The 16516-nt window shown below is 38.7% G+C and overlaps 1 non-coding gene across 1 annotated transcript; it reads right to left on the bottom strand.

Moving 5' to 3' along the window:
* Positions 1–2109: 2109 nt before the first annotated feature.
* On the bottom strand, positions 2110–2215 carry LOC141688109 (small nucleolar RNA R71). Its single transcript, XR_012561573.1, has one exon. It is a non-coding gene; the product is annotated as a small nucleolar RNA R71 (small nucleolar RNA).
* Positions 2216–16516: the final 14301 nt, after the last annotated feature.

Raw genomic sequence — 16516 nt, 5'->3', positions numbered from 1 at the left:
GTATAATCTCTTAGTTAAATCAAAACTCAATTTGTTATTTGTCTTAGCAGTGAACGATACTCGTACATTGTTGCATAGGTGCATAATCTGAACTTAACCTAAACTAGTCCCTGTGAGAACGAACTTGACTTATATCTTATACTACTTTTGATCACGTGTGCTTGCGTGTATTTTCGCGTTTGAATTATAGCGAATAAGTTTTTGGCGCCGCTGCCGGGGACTAAGTGTTAATTTTTAGTTTATGTGCTTGTTAGTCGCTAAACACGCGCTAATAATACATGCAAGTATACGAGTTCACAATTAGTATAGAATGTTTTCTAGTTCGTTCCCACAGAGACTGTACTGGTTAACTAATTAATTCACGCACTTAAGCAACAATGTATGGTTATTATTCAATGCTAAGACGATAACAAATTGAGGTTGTTTATAACTAAAAATTAAACTAACAAATATAACTAAGAGAATAAGATTGATTCAATTAATATATATGACAAACATGGGATTCTAACTTCATTAAATAATTCATTCAATAGCCTTATTGTTCTCAACCTTAGCATGCAATGGTGATGACACTAATCAGACAACACGAAACTGATAAACGTCAACTTTCGTTGCACGAGTACCATACTACCAGACATCCACAAAAGAGATAGAAGCTGAATAGACACCAATTATATTAAGACCCTATATGTCTATAGAATTTGACAACATAATGGTTTAAGCGTAAGTTATCTATCTTGATTACACAGGGCAAGTAAGATGGTTAAAATTACCTACGAATTATGCATGATAAATACATGAACCTATGCTAGCATGGAAAGTTCTAAATCCTTAAATTCACCGTCGCTTCATTAAGAATTAACACACTATTTTGTAAGTTCGCGACGCTCATAAGACGAATACGCACAACCAATATTAGGATATCATACAATCACCACATACTAAGGCATCGAAACAATTTAACTAAATAAATCCATAAATAAATCCGTTAGAACCCCACGATAATGATTAGCCCATAATCGGACTCATCATCAACGTGGGTTCCAATAAAAACATGGTATAACAAACGTAGTCTTTATAACGAATAAATAAAACCAAGTACAAAACAAGAGTAAGGTTCACAAATAATAAAACTAGCATCCAAATACAACTTAAAATAAAGATTCACAAGTAAACAAGATCTTCTTCGTCTTCGTTGAATCGTGCTAAAACAGTCTTCTTACGGCTCTCCTTGATTCATCTCTGACTTGTTCTCTTATTAAAAACGACCTAGAGTTATTTATATAGTAGCCCTGATCAGCATAGAACTCCAGATTCGAGTCGTTCTTCGCGAGCTTTTATTCCAACACCACCTTGACACCAAATTAGCACCAAAATAATGCTAATTCACCTGATTACCTAGATAATGCATGAAATACAAAAACACTCGAAAACACGTTAAAATACTTAACAAATTGAGTACAAATGCATCAATTCAAGCTTATTAGAGCATTAAAAAGTGTCATGAATGCCACTCAACAGTGATTGACATCAGTGGTCATTAAAGTTCACTGACTCGGGTTCCTTTACTTTCACGGTTTACTTGTTTGTATTTCAGGTACTCGAGAGAGCATGTATGCGAACACGTTCTCAATCTCTTAAGGAAACTATTGAAGAAGTGAAAGAAGAATTTCTTGAAGAAGTTGAAGAAGTAGTTGAAGAAGAAGAAGTGATCATTACAATGGGAGAACTAGTAGTAGCAAAGAAAGCATTTATGGATTATTCTCAACCAAATTCAATGACATTTAATCTAGCATTGTCAGGCCATCTATCGCAGCTAATACCTTTGAGATCAAGCCCGGCCTAATTCAGATGGTGCAGAATTCAGTCCAGTTTGGGGGTTCTCCAACTGAAAATCCCAATATGCACATTAGGGATTTTATCGAGATCTGTGACACCTTCAAGTTCAATAATGTGTCTGAAGATGCTGTGAAATTGAGACTTTTCGCATTATCTCTAAGGGATAAGGCTAAGGGTTGGTTACACTCTCTACCAGCTGGTTCGATTGCTACTTAGGAAGATCTTGCTCAAATGTTTCTCACTAAATTCTTCCCTATGGCAAAGATAGCCGCAATCAGGAATGCTCTTACTCAGTTTGCGCAGCAATCAGGGGAATTCTGTGTGAAGCTTGGGAGCATTATAAGGAGATGTTTGGAAAGTGTCTGCATTATGAAATGCCCGACTGGATGGTGATAAATTACTTCTATAATAGGTTGGGAGCACTATCAAGACCTATGCTCGATGCAACATCAGGTGGAGCTCTATGGGCTAAAAGCAATGAGGAAGCTTATGAGCTGATCGAGATGATGGCTGTGAATGAATATCAGATCCAACCTAGAGAATGCCACAGGGCAAGATAGCAGGAGTTCTTGAGGTGGATACATCTACGACTATCACTGCTCAGCTAAAGGCGATAGCTATGAAAATCGATTCTCTGGCCAACTATAGAGTTAATCAGATAGCCAGTGTTCGTGAGATGTGTGCAGGTGCGCATGCGACGGAGCATTGTGCTATATCTTGTGAATCAGCTCAGTTTGTGAGGAACTTTCAGAGGCTGCAGCAGCCCATTCCTGCCATGTACCATCCTAACAACCATAATCATCCGAACTTCAGTTGGAGCAACAATCAGAATGTAATATAACAGCCATACCAATAGTTTGGAAACAAGCAATTCAATCCTCCTAGTTTCCAGCAACAGTTTGCACCAAGACATCAGTTTCAGCCACAAGGGATGCAACAACAATCTCATGGAGGTCCAGGTCCATCTGTTAATGAAAGATCTGAATTAGAGGAGTTGAGGCTTATGTGCAAAATCCAAGCGGTTTCAATCAAGACTCTGGAGAACCAAATAGGGCAAATTGCTAATGCACTGTTGAGTCGACCTCAAGGAACTCTTCCTAGTGATACAGAAGCTAATCCAGGTAAGATGGAAGTCAAAGAACAGATTAATGCAATCACCTGGAGGTCTAGAAAGGTCACAAACCCTCAAAATCATCAAGACGAAGATCCTAAAAAAAATCCAGAATGCAGGTGCACCCACGCCCATATCAAGCGCGCCCGCACCCTTTCCAATTTTAGAAAGGGAAAAAATTGCTGATACAGTTGTGAAAAAGGATGGCGAAGCGGAAACGAAGAAAAATTCTGCTAAAAACACTACTCCTGTGCAGAATACATGGGAGAAAAAAGGCTATCCGCCTCCCCGATTTCCTAAAAGGCTTCAAAAGTATAAGTTCGACAAGCAGTTTGCCAAGTTTTTGGAGGTTTTCAAGAAATTGCACATCAACATATCTTTTGCAGAAGCTCTAGAACAGATGTCGAGCTATGCTAAGTTCATGAAGGGTATTCTATCTCGGAAGTTGAAGCTTGAGGAGTTGGAAACCGTTGCTCTAACGAAAGAGTGCAGTGTTGTGCTGTAACAGAAATTTTCCAACTTAAAGATCCTGGAAGCTTCACTATTCCTTGCTTTATTAGAAACTTATCTTTCGACAAGTATTTATGTGACTTGGGAGCTAGCATCAATCTGATGCCCTTATCTGTCTTCAAGAAACTTGGTTTTCCTGAGCCAAAACTGACAAGCATGTCCTGATAGTTGGCTGATCAGACCATCACTTATCCACGAGGTATAGTGGAGGATGTCTTGGTCAAGATGGACAAACTCATCTTTCCTGCTGATTTTATAATTCTGGATTTCGAGGAAGATGAGAAGATTCCCATCATCTTGGGAAGACCATTCTTGGCTACAGGCCGAACTATGATCGATGTACAAAAAGGAGAGCTTACGATGAAGGTTCAAGATCAGAAGGTCACTTTTAATGTGTTCAAGGCAATAAAGTTACCCATGGATAAAAAGGAGTGCTTTAAAGTAGAGCGGGTCGACTCTGTCATGAATTCGGAGTTTGAGCAATTGCCAAAGTCAGATACCTTAGAGAGAGCCTTCACATGGGAATCTGATAGTGAAGATGAAGAAGGGGCAGAACAACTGCAGTATTTGAATGCTTCTCCATGGAAAAGGGGGATGGATCTGCCATTCCAGTCTCTTGGATTAATAGAGCTGAAAGATTCTGAGGAGAATTTTGAACCATCTATTGAAGAAGCTCCCACATTTGAGCTCAACCCACTGCCAGATCACTTGAGTTATGCATTCTTAGGTGCACCCCATGACAAGGGCTTGGGATATATTTTTGATGATGTAGAGGGAGGCCGAACGGATCTTTCCGTGCCTACAGAGTGTTCATCGCATGCGCAACAGGCAGTTGATAGGACTGGTGGTGGTGATGAGCAGTACAGGCGATTGACTAGGCGTATGGAGGCCATGCACGACATTCACAGTCGTTTTTCTGCATATTTGATATAGGCTTTGGGCACTGTTTTCCGGGCCACTGGTGTCGAGGTCGATTGGCCTATATTTGGAGCTGTTCCTATTTACCCGCCACCTGATACTCCACCCGAGGAGGGTGATCTTTCTGATGACTAGGTATGCCTGAAATCCTTATTATTACCTTCAATGAGGATATTGAAAATTTTAAGTTTGGGGGTGATAATGTAAGGATTAGTTTGTGTTGTGTCCATATAGATTCATATTGCATGTTTAGTGTATTTCATTCATATTTTTGCATGATTGTTCATTTAGGTCATTTTTGTTTGCATTTTTGTTCGTGTTATAATGTGAGTCCATTTAGTTGCATTTGCATGCATATAACATGATCCCTTAGGTTGAGCTATTTCTGATTGATTGGTTGATGTTGATTTGAGTGTAGTGATGTCGAATAGAGGTATGTTTTAAGTTTTAATGAATTGATTTGCATGCCCAGAAAAAAAATTCACAAGTCTTATATGTTACTTTTGATCTAGAACATGATCATACTTGTTTATTTGTTGACATTTAATCACTTGGTTATATTTAGAATTTTTAGTATCCTCGTAATGACAAAAGAACGTTGATTTTGAAAACTGAAGAAAAACTTGGATTTCATTGCTTATTGTGAATAAGGCTAGACATCAAATGACTAGTAGCCGACTCATAATTTATGAGTAGTCTAGGGTTGAATGAGATGGAGCGAAACGCACTCATTCAGAAATTGTTGAAAAAAAAGAAAAAAAAGAAAAAAAAGAAAAAAGAAAAGAAAAAAAAGTATGTGTTTATGCATAATTGATCAAGAGTGAGCTCTTTAATAATCGAGTTATTAAGTTCTAGGGGACTTTGTGCCTAGTGACCTAAAACTTTGATAGTCTGGGATCCGCTAACCTAATGCTCGCTGTATAGGTATTATTGTATAAGTCTTTTGGGACCTCATTCATTGCACGATCAAATAAGCATCTTTGTTATGTGTTCAATAAGAGCGTGCATCCTTGTATAACTCTAGTAGGAAGGAGGTGTTATGAGTCATTATGCGTTTAATGTATATTCTGTTTATAAACTCGTGATTGTTTTGATGATAGATAAGTTATGATTATTGATTTAGTATCGAAATTATATCTGTTAAGCATCCCACACATGCACGTTTCTGCTTTGTGAGTTAGTTTATGGGATTTGTTCGAACTCTGTTTAGAGTTATTGCATTCTTAGAGGCGTTGGCTTATTCATTTGGTTATGGTTATTATGAGGGGATCGCTTACATTATCATTTAGTTGCATTCATGCATTCACGTAGTTGCATTCATGCATTAGTTTTATTTTGTAGTTTTTGAGTCTGTTTATACTTGAAGACAAGCATCGATTCAAGTATGGGGGTGTGATAAGTGGATTTTATATCTACTTGGAACACTTTATTACAGGCTTAAGTTGATGTTTTGGACTCAAGTTATTGGTATTTTTGATGTGTTTTATGTTATTGCATTACAGGCATTAGTTGGATGAATAAATGAGCTTTTCAAGGAAATATACTGATAAGATATCAGATTTTGAAGTCAAAACCATTCTCAAGTTGTAGAGAATCTCGTTAGCTTCGCGTGGACTGTTGAATCATCAAATTCTGACGAGCGGAAATCAAATTACAGCCAAAACAAGAAAATGAAGAAAAATTCAGAAGAGTCGCGCGCCCGCGCCAGAGGTGGGGCGGCCATGCCGGTTTGTCAGAGAGAGCGCGCGCCCGCGCGGGAAGCGGGGCGGCCGCGCGGGGTGCCTGGCCCAGAATCCTAATTTGAGTCTGTTTTGGTGATTTCGCGATCCCAGGTCGTCCATAAGCCTATATATACCAATAAAAATTCATTTTTAATAAGAAGGAGCGAAGGGAGAATATTGAGAAGACCTAGAGAGCACAAGACGGCTACGGAGAAAAAGATTTTTTTATTCTTCAATATAGTTGATACTTTGGATGCTTGTTTTCGATTTATCTTTAAACCCTAATACTCTTATATTGTTTATTATCATGTTTTCATTGGAACTATCACGCCCCCAACTTAAACAATAAATTAAATATAACTATTACAATATTTTTAAAAGAAGAATACACAACCAACTCCAAGATCTTACAGTTTAGGGTTTGGAACAGCCCAACACTACCTACTATTACATCTGATTTTAAATACCGAGTCCTCACACAAACTATTATTACTTATTCTACCTGAGCTCGAACATAAGCATCAGCATCACAGGTCTTACGGGCAGTCTGCTTGAATCTAACCATAGCTGCTAGCTGTAATATCAGGGTAAAGTAAGAAGTGAGCCAAATGCTCAACAAATGCTAACAGTACGATACAAAACATAAATCGAGATATAAATTAAAGAATGTCAATGGGAAGACATAATCTGAGATAACGAGAGATAAAACATTGGGTAATGGCATCATTTTTACTTGTATCAAAACAAATTTCAAAAAATCATGTCTTAATCAAAATCATTTTAGGACGCTACGGATTACAGCCGGTGATCAGCCGCGAAGTAATCCCGAACCTCGCTGGGTTCTAAAACATTAATGGGAATCCCTAGGCAACTTTTAAGCCTAATATAAGTGTGGAAAGGACTCGCGTCTCAGTCCAGATCCACCATTCAAAGAAAACATTTATCCCCCTTTGGGACTGAAAACCCACATTTTATTCATTTCAAAAAAAAACTGATGTCGAATTAAGACAAAATCTCTTTTTACAGTAAACATCTTTATCAAGGGATTATATATCAACTCGAAATACGGGAAATATGGTATTAAATCTCAGGGCCACGATTCACAAAACTATACTCTATTAAAGTAACTGAATGGTTTTCATATATCAAAGTTTGGACAAGGGAATTTAGTGAGGCTATTGGATATCATAAAGGGAAATGCCAAATTGGGCTTAAAGCAATGGTTTCTCATCAAGGTTCAAGTGCTGGATCTTCAAGGATGTAAGCTTCATGAATACTAAGGGTGTTAAGGTATGAAGAAATGATTTTTAGCTCATGATATATCAGAATTGACAAGCTTTAGGATAAGAAAGAGGGGTATCAATCAATTAGGGACAACTTTGATAAATATCTGGCTTTCAGGTATCAAGGTAAGTATCTATATGGGTTCAAGTATCAGGATGAGATATCAATACGTAGGAATCATCAGCATGTTAATCAAGAGAATCAACTAAGAGTGGTAACTACCCTTTCCTTTATCATAGCATTCAAATTAGTTTAGTATACTATCATGAATAAGACTTTTGAACTACTTGCAATACGTACTCGAGGGTTCATAGCATTTCTATATGATTCAAAGATAAATGTAAGATACGCTTGATTTAATATATCAAATGACAGGGATAGTTGTAGCAATGTATGAATTATTAGCAGTAGATACGAAGGTCAAGTTGAATCACTTGCCTTGAGAAAGGCTGGTCTGGTCTGACTGGTAGGAGCAACTGGAGCTTCACTCGACCTTTATGGAAAGTTTTCCCTCGTCTCGAGATACTACATAAATAATAATCCCCATTATAATATATTCTCACTAACTTAACCTATTTACAACCCGAAATTAAACACGGATGACACTTAGGCCTATATGCACCTAATTTTATATTCACTTTTAAATTACGAAAGTACACACATAGCCACATAATCATATATCATATATTAATACCAATAACACCATATATACCATAATGCAACACTAGGCTTGGATGATCTCGACTCACAACTTAAGTCACTTGGTCGCTAAACTAGACAATGTCTTCTAATTTTGGCTTCCTAACTCGATGTGCCTTTCCTAAACTATCCAAAACCTATTGACCCTCACTTGTGCCTTTTGCTCTACTGACCTTATACTATCTTAAAACTATGGTGGTCGACCTAATACTCACTTCTAAGTGTTCTAAAACTATGTGATAAGTGAAAGTGCTCACTGGTGCAAATTTCAGAATGACAACTATGGTTTCTTGAGTGCATTAGACACTCTTAAACTACAAGTTTTCCTTCAAAACTTTTACACAAGACTCTCCTGACCTAAGGGCATCTCACAAACTTGATGTGGCTCAAGGGCCTGGATTGGGCCTTCTTGGGCCTAAGCTAAAAGTCCAAGGTTCCCCTGTTTTTCTGGGCAGAAAATGCCCTGACTTGAATTAACTTGTGACACATGCTTCTAACTCATATCCTATGAACTATGGTTGAAAAAACTTCTCTGACACTCCCTCTAACTAAGGCCCAACAGGGCCTAATGAGGGCCTACCCATGACATGGTCAAATCTCCCTATTTCTAAGTTGCAACAAAACTGTCCCCTACTGGAAAGATTTTGTTATTCTACTTGTGCACCTAACCAAATGACATGCAAACCTCCAACCAACACCTAAAACCTTTTATATACTCCCAATACTAACTTCTGGTGGCTTGGGCCTCAAAATAAACATCAATGACATGATCAAAACTCACTCTAAACCTCAGGGTTCTAAACTGATTTTCTGCAGAAACTATAACTCTCCTTTCTCCAAGGTTTTGACTTGACAAACTCAACTACCAACATCCCAATACTCAAACCAAGACTTAAACACGGTAATCTACTGAACTAACTCCCTTATTCTCAAAATAACCTTGGGTGAGATCATCCTTACCTAAAGTACAATTATGGTAAAATAAAAGAAACTACACTTCACAAATCACAAATCTTCATGCTTTTGAAACAACAAGATATGCATTTTTATAAAAGATAACCATGAATTATTACCATGAAACAAGAAGCATAAATCAATATTAACACATTATTCCTACTGAAATTAAGGCTTACTAACAAAATCTTTCCAAATGATCAAAATCTCACAACATTCTAAGAGAAATCCACATGCATGCATGTCTTCGGATTTTGCAAACCAAAACAACACATTTTCTACATATATTCTATCATAAAATTGACATGCAAGCCTAGAATAAGCTATACCTAGATGATCACTTAGCATGAAGAGTTTTATCAAATTTTCACCACAAAATTCAAGTCATTATCACATAAACATGCAAAAATTGATTTAAGCAACAAGAATAGTCTTAAGGACCATTCATTCGGCTCCCATATGGTCATGGCCGAATGAAATGGATGGGAATGGCCATTTAATCATCAAGAGTTTCCCTCTCAAGACTTGACACTTCTCCATTCCTTGTAGTCCTCTCAAAACAACCCTAAACTCACAAGAATCAAGGTTGCACTTTGAGTTTCAACTAGAACCTTAACATGCAACTTCAAAACTTAAACTTTCTATTCAAAACTCTTTGAAATATGAATGATCATGGTATGAGAAATAACATTTACTTGTATAAAGAGTAGAAGCTTGGTTGAGGAATGAAGAAAAATGGGGAGGGGTGGTTCTCGGCTAAACCCGAGAGTGAGGGGGGAAAGGAGGGCCGAGAGGAGGGAGAAGGGAGGGAGGAGAGAGTGAGGTGTGGGTGGAGTATGAAAATGATCATGACACTTTGCTTGTTTTATGGTATTTGATTTGACAAAATTTGAGTGGAAAGGAGAATTGACAAGACTATCCCTCCACTTATACTTGGTTCATTTTGCATGCAAGGGTGAAGAAGGAAATTGGCTAGAAAAATAAGAGTTAGTGGGGTTGGAATTGTCCTCTTTGTCCTTGAAAAGAATGAGAGGGTGGTTTGCATGCAAAGGCTTTCTTGTAATTTGCTAAATATGACAACTAAAATTTATAATGATTTATTTTTATAAAATAAAACACAAGTTCAAAAATTATAAAATTTATACCATAAAATAACTTGGATTTTTAGAGACTTTATAAAATCATTTTCAAAATTTGTGAACAAAATACCTTTTAAAAGAAAAATTTTTCAAGGCTTAGAATATTCCTTATAAATCAAAAATAAAGAAATTAAATAAACTCTTGCGTTGAAAAATCATATACTACATAAAGCAAATTTATAATGCAGAAATTTTCACTCACACAAACATACAATCATTGAATATATTTCATTCGGCTTTAATATTATACCAAATCCACAAATAATATTACACGAAAATACCGGTTGTAACATCCTCTCCCCCTTAAGGGATTCTGTCCCCAGAATCTAAGAGAACAGATGAGGATACCGGGAACGCATAACAGACTCTAACTCCCAAGTCAATTCTTCGACCTTAGGGTTCCTCCAAAGCACTTTTACTAACTTTACTGACTTATTTCTAAGGCTTTTCTCTTGCCAGTTGAGTATTTTAACCGGTTGCTCCACAAATGACAGGTCTGCCTGAATTTCTACAGGTTCATATTCTATCACATGGCTAGCGTCAGGATTGTACTTCTTAAGCAACGACACATGGAACACATTATGTACATGCTGATACTGAGGTGGTAAGGCCAACTCGTAGGCCACCTTTCCCACTTGACTCAAAATCTCAAAAGGACCTATGTATCTAGGTGCTAACTTCCCTTTCTTGCCAAATCTCATCAACCCTTTTCTAGGTGACACCTTCAGCAACACAGCTTCGCCAATTTGGAATTGAATATCCTTACGCGCTGGATCCGCATACTTCCTCTGTCTATCTTGAGCAGCAAGCAACCTTTTCTGAATTAACTTGACCGAGTCATGCAACTGTTGTACCAATTCCGAGCCGAGAATTCTTCCTTCTCCTACTTCATCCCAACTTGTTGGTGATCTACATTTTCGCCCGTATAAAGCTTCGTATGGTGGCATGCCGATACTGGAATGATAGCTGTTGTTGTAAGAGAATTCAATCAACGGCAAATGGTCATCCCAACTTCCTGCAAAATCGATTGCACAACTGCGCAACATGTCTTCAATTGTTTGAATTATCCTTTCACTCTGGCCATCAGTCTGCGGGTGGTACGCCGTGCTCATATTCAACTTCGTGCCAAGACATTCCTGAAATTGCTTCCAGAATCTCGAGTTAAATCGGGGATCTCTGTCTGAAACTATTGATACGGGTACTCCATGCCTCAGTACGATTTCGCGCACATACAGATGAACCAACTTGTCCAGTGACGACTTCTCGTTTATTGGAAGGAAATGCGCCGACTTCGTAAGACGATCAATTATAACCCATATTGCGTCATGCCCGGATTTCGTTCGCGGTAGTCCTACTATAAAGTCCATAGCGATATTTTCCCATTTCTATTCTGGAATCTTCAGGGGCTGAATTAATCCGCTTGGTCGTTGATGTTCTGCCTTCACCTTCTGACAAGTATAGCACTTCGCAACCCATTCTGCCACGTCTCGCTTCATATTTGGCCACCCAAAGTTCTTCTTTAAGTCTCGATACATCTTGGTGCTTCCCGGGTGGATTGAAAATTTCGAATTGTGGGCTTCATGGAGGATCTCATTCTTTAATTCAGGTATATGAGGAATCCATATTCTGGATGAAAACCTTAGTATCCCTTGCTCATCCCTTTGAGTATTAATCTCCTCTCCAGATAACTGATTCTTCTCTTTCTCCATTACTTCTTCTTGACATTTCTTTATCTTTTCTACTAGTGTTGGCTGAAAGGTCATTGCACGACAAACTTCCTCAACTTTTCCGCAAGCACAAAGTTCCAGTTCAAATCTCTCGATTTCTTCAGATAACTCTTTTGATGTTATCATCATATTCAGTCTCTCCTTCCTACTCAGAGCATCGGCCACTACATTCGCCTTTCCAGGATGGTAATTTATCGAACAATTATAGTCCTTGATCAATTCCATCCATCTCCTCTGCCTCATATTGAGCTCTTTCTGAGTAAAAATGTACTTTAAACTCTTGTGATCCGTGTAGATTTCACACTTCTCTCCGTAGAGGTAATGTCTCCAAATCTTAAGTGCGAACACTATGGCGGCTAGTTCCAAGTCATGGGTTGGGTACTTTAACTCATGCGATTTCAACTGTCTTGACGCATAAGCGATCACTTTACTGTGTTGCATCAACACACAACCCAAACCCTCATGTTCTTCTTCCGACTTAGAATAAATAAGGATGTCATCAATGAATACCACGACAAATTTGTCCAAATACTTCTTAAATACTCGATTCATCAGATCCATAAATGCGGCCGGAGCATTGGTCAGTCCAAACGGCATTACTAGGAATTCATAATGCCCATATCTGGTCCTGAATGCGGTCTTGGGAATATCTTCTTCTTTGATCTTTAATTGATGGTATCCCGATCTCAAGTCAATCTTCGAAAAGCATTTTGCTCCCTTCAACTGGTCAAAAAGGTCATCTATTCTTGGTAGCGGGTAGCGGTTCTTGATCGTTACCTTATTCAACTCCCGATAATCTATGCATAGTCGCATACTCCCATCTTTCTTCTTTACAAACAGAACAGGTGCTCCCCATGGAAACGTACTTGGTCGTATCACTCCTTTATCCAACAATTCTTGCAGCTGGCTCGCCAACTCTTTCATTTCTGCTGGTGCCATCCTATATGGGGCCTTTGAAACTGGTTCCGTACCTGGAGCAAGGTTGATCTCGAACTCGATTTGTCGATCTGGTGGTAAGCCTGGTAGTTCGTTGGGAAACACATTCGGGAACTCGTTAACTACAGGGATATCTTCCATGCTGGGGCTGCCTTTTTCCGAATCTACTACATAAGCTAGGAACGACTCACAACCTTTTCTAAGTAGCTTCTTAGCCTGAATAATTGTAAGAAATAGTTGCTCTTGCCTCTGCCCCTTAAATACTACCTTCTCTCCACTCTGTCTTTAAATACACTTTCTTGGTCTTACAATTAATCTGAGCGCTATTCTCTCCTAACCAATCCATTCCTAAAATTATATCAAACTCTCCCAACTTGAAGAGTATCAAGTCGGCTGAAAACTTATACCCCGAAATATCAATCTCACACTTTGGACAAAATTGATTCACAGGAATCTTCTCTTGGTTCGCAATTACCACATTTACTACCTCACTCATAATCATTTTCTCACATTGAAGCTTATCAACAAAAGATTCTGATATGAAAGATCTTGTTGCTCCCGAATCAATCAATACTTTAGCTTTGACATTATTGAGTAAAAGTGTACCTGCTATCACCTCAGAATACTGAACAACATCCTTCATCTTCAGATCAAATGTCCTTGCTGTTGCTTGCGGGGTTGGTGCGGGTGGTGGAGGTAATGCCAACCTCAGCTGGCACGCTTGCACTGGTACTTGCCACGTTCATTAAAGCTTTGACTGGTCTGGTTGCCTTGCACTCCCTAGCTATGTGTCCAGTCTTCCCACACTTATAACACGTAACTCCTGGCTTCGGCATCTTGCACTCATTCGCCAAATGTCTCTTCTGATTGCACCTGTAGCATGTCATGCTCAGCTTATTACACACTCCGGGATGCCTTCTTCCGCAGTGCTTGCATTCCGGTCTCTGGAACCTGTTTTCTCCAACTTGCCCTTGGCTTGCCTGATTGTTCCCCTTCGATTCCTGCCTTTTACCCAAATTTCCTTTCTTTTGAAAATTTCCGCCCTTCTGGAATCCGATCCTCTTTACATTCCGATCTTGTGAACTTCCCACTTCAGACTTTTCTCCATAAAATGGAACCTTCCTCTTCTTGTTATCCCTCTCTTTCCTTGACTGCATCCCATTATTCTTAATCAGAGCAGCTTTCTGTACTACTCCCGCATAAGTTTTAAGCTCAAATATAGCCACTCTATCTCTGATCCAAGGCTCCAATCCTTGTTGAAATTTCTTTGCTTTTTCCTCCTCAGTGCTGGTATACTTCATCACAAACCTTGACAATTCAGTAAACTTCTTCTCATACTCCAGTACAGTCATGTTCCCTTGCTTCAACTCAAGAAATTTTAGCTCCATCTGATTATGCATGTACTTAGGGTAATACTTGTCCAGAAATAACTTCTTAAATCTCTCCCAAGAAACCTGCTGAGTGACTTCCATAGCTTTTACTGATTCCCACCAATAGATGACTTCTTCCTTCAAGAAGTAAGTAGCATACGACGTCTTCTGATCGTCTCCTAACTGTACCAACTCAAAAGCCCTTTCCATCTCCTTGATCCATGTGTTAGCTATCACTGGATCAGTGGTATCATGAAATGCAGGTGGATTCACATTCTGAAAAGCCTTGAAAGTGACAATTTGTCTAGGTGGTACTGGTGGTTCAGGTGGTTGGTGTGGCTCACGGTTATCTTGGTTTTCAATTCGTTGTTGAAGAGTTAGTTGTTGTTGAGCTATAACATTGGTCTGCTGTTGCAAGGTTTCCAATAATCGAAGAATGTTTGGGTCTGTGGTGGATGTGGTTGTTGGGTTCTTCTTTTTGGGAGGCATGATCCTGAAATAAGAGTTGTGTCAAAACATATATGAATGATAAAATGATTCGAGGGTATCGCATGGCATTCTCATTTACATATGGGGTCAAGTTTCCAAATTAAGCAGATATGATGATAAAAACGTAAAATAACAGTTGAGAGCAAATGGAACAATAGCACATAATTATTGAAATTTTAAAGGTCACAATACATAGGATTAGGATAAGGTCTGATTCTAGGAATAACAGGCTTATTTAAAGGAAACAACAGAAACAACTGGGGATTCCACAGAGTCTGATAGTACAACAACATGAAAGGTAAATGGAAAGAACTAAGGCTCCACTCCATCTGAACGGGGCTTGGTAGTCTTTTCCTCTCGAAGCGTCTTCACAATGCTTTGGAGCTCATCCGCCACCATCTGAATGACATACTGGCTGGTGCGGTCCCGGTACGCTGGCATCTCCTCAAGCTTAGTGTTGACGTACTGAACCAAGGTCTCAAGTCTAGCAGTCATCTGCTCCTTGGGCTTCCCTTCGTAGTTTCGGCTATCCGGATACACGTTCTTCAGTCGGTCTATCAGTCGGTCGTACTTGCCCTGAAGCATGTCGAACTCGTGCCTCAACTCAGCATACACTGTGAAAGCAATAGTGTCGTCCGACCCAGAGGATGACGAGGAATGCGCCCTTTGTTGACAACCAATAAGAGGAGTATTAATAATAAATTTACTTATCCTACTCTCTCGCATATTATCTATAACCTACACACATATCCTATAACCTATTTGGGCTGTCCAGGGACTCTAAACCGTAGCTCTGATACCAAAACCTGTCACGCCCTCAACTTAAACAGCAAATTAAATTTAACTATTACAACATTTTTAAAAGAAGAATACACAACTAACTCCAAGATCTTACAGTTTAGGGTTTGGAACAGCCCAACACTACCTACTATTACATCTGATTTTAAATACCGAGTCCTCACACAAACTATTATTACTTATTCTACCTGAGCTCGAACATAAGCATCAGCATCACAGGTCTTACGGGCAGTCTGCTTGAATCTAACCATAGCTGCTAGCTGTAATATCAGGGTAAAGTAAGAAGTGAGCCAAATACTCAACAAATGCTAACAGTACGATACAAAACATAAATCGAGATATAAATTAAAGAATGTCAATGGGAAGACATAATCTGAGATAACGAGAGATAAAACATTGGGTAATGGCATCATTTTTACTTGTATCAAAACAAATTTCAAAAAATCATGTCTTAATCAAAATCATTTTAGGACGATACGGATTACAGCCGGTGATCAGCCGCGAAGTAATCCCGAACCTCGCTGGGTTCTAAAACATTAATGGGAATCCCTAGGCAACTTTTAAGCCTAATATAAGTGTGGAAAGGACTCGCGTCTCAGTCCAGATCCACCATTCAAAGAAAACATTTATCCCCCTTTGGGACTGAAAACCCACATTTTATTCATTTCAAAAAAAAACTGATGTCGAATTAAGACAAAATCTCTTTTTACAGTAAACATCTTTATCAAGGGATTATATATCAACTCGAAATACGGGAAATATGGTATTAAATCTCAGGGCCACGATTCACAAAACTATACTCTATTAAAGTAACTGAATGGTTTTCATATATCAAAGTTTGGACAAGGGAATTTAGTGAGGCTATTGGATATCATGAAGGGAAATGCCAAATTGGGCTTAAAGCAATGGTTTCTCATCAAGGTTCAAGTGCTGGATCTTCAAGGATGTAAGCTTCATGAATACTAAGGGTGTTAAGGTATGAAGAAATGATTTTTAGCTCAGGATATATCAGAATTAACAA

This window comes from Apium graveolens, chromosome 9 (assembly GCF_009905375.1).
Source record: "Apium graveolens cultivar Ventura chromosome 9, ASM990537v1, whole genome shotgun sequence".
Lineage (NCBI taxonomy): Eukaryota > Viridiplantae > Streptophyta > Magnoliopsida > Apiales > Apiaceae > Apium > Apium graveolens.
Note: the sequence above shows the minus strand (reverse complement) of the source record. Positions and strands in the feature narration are given on the sequence as shown.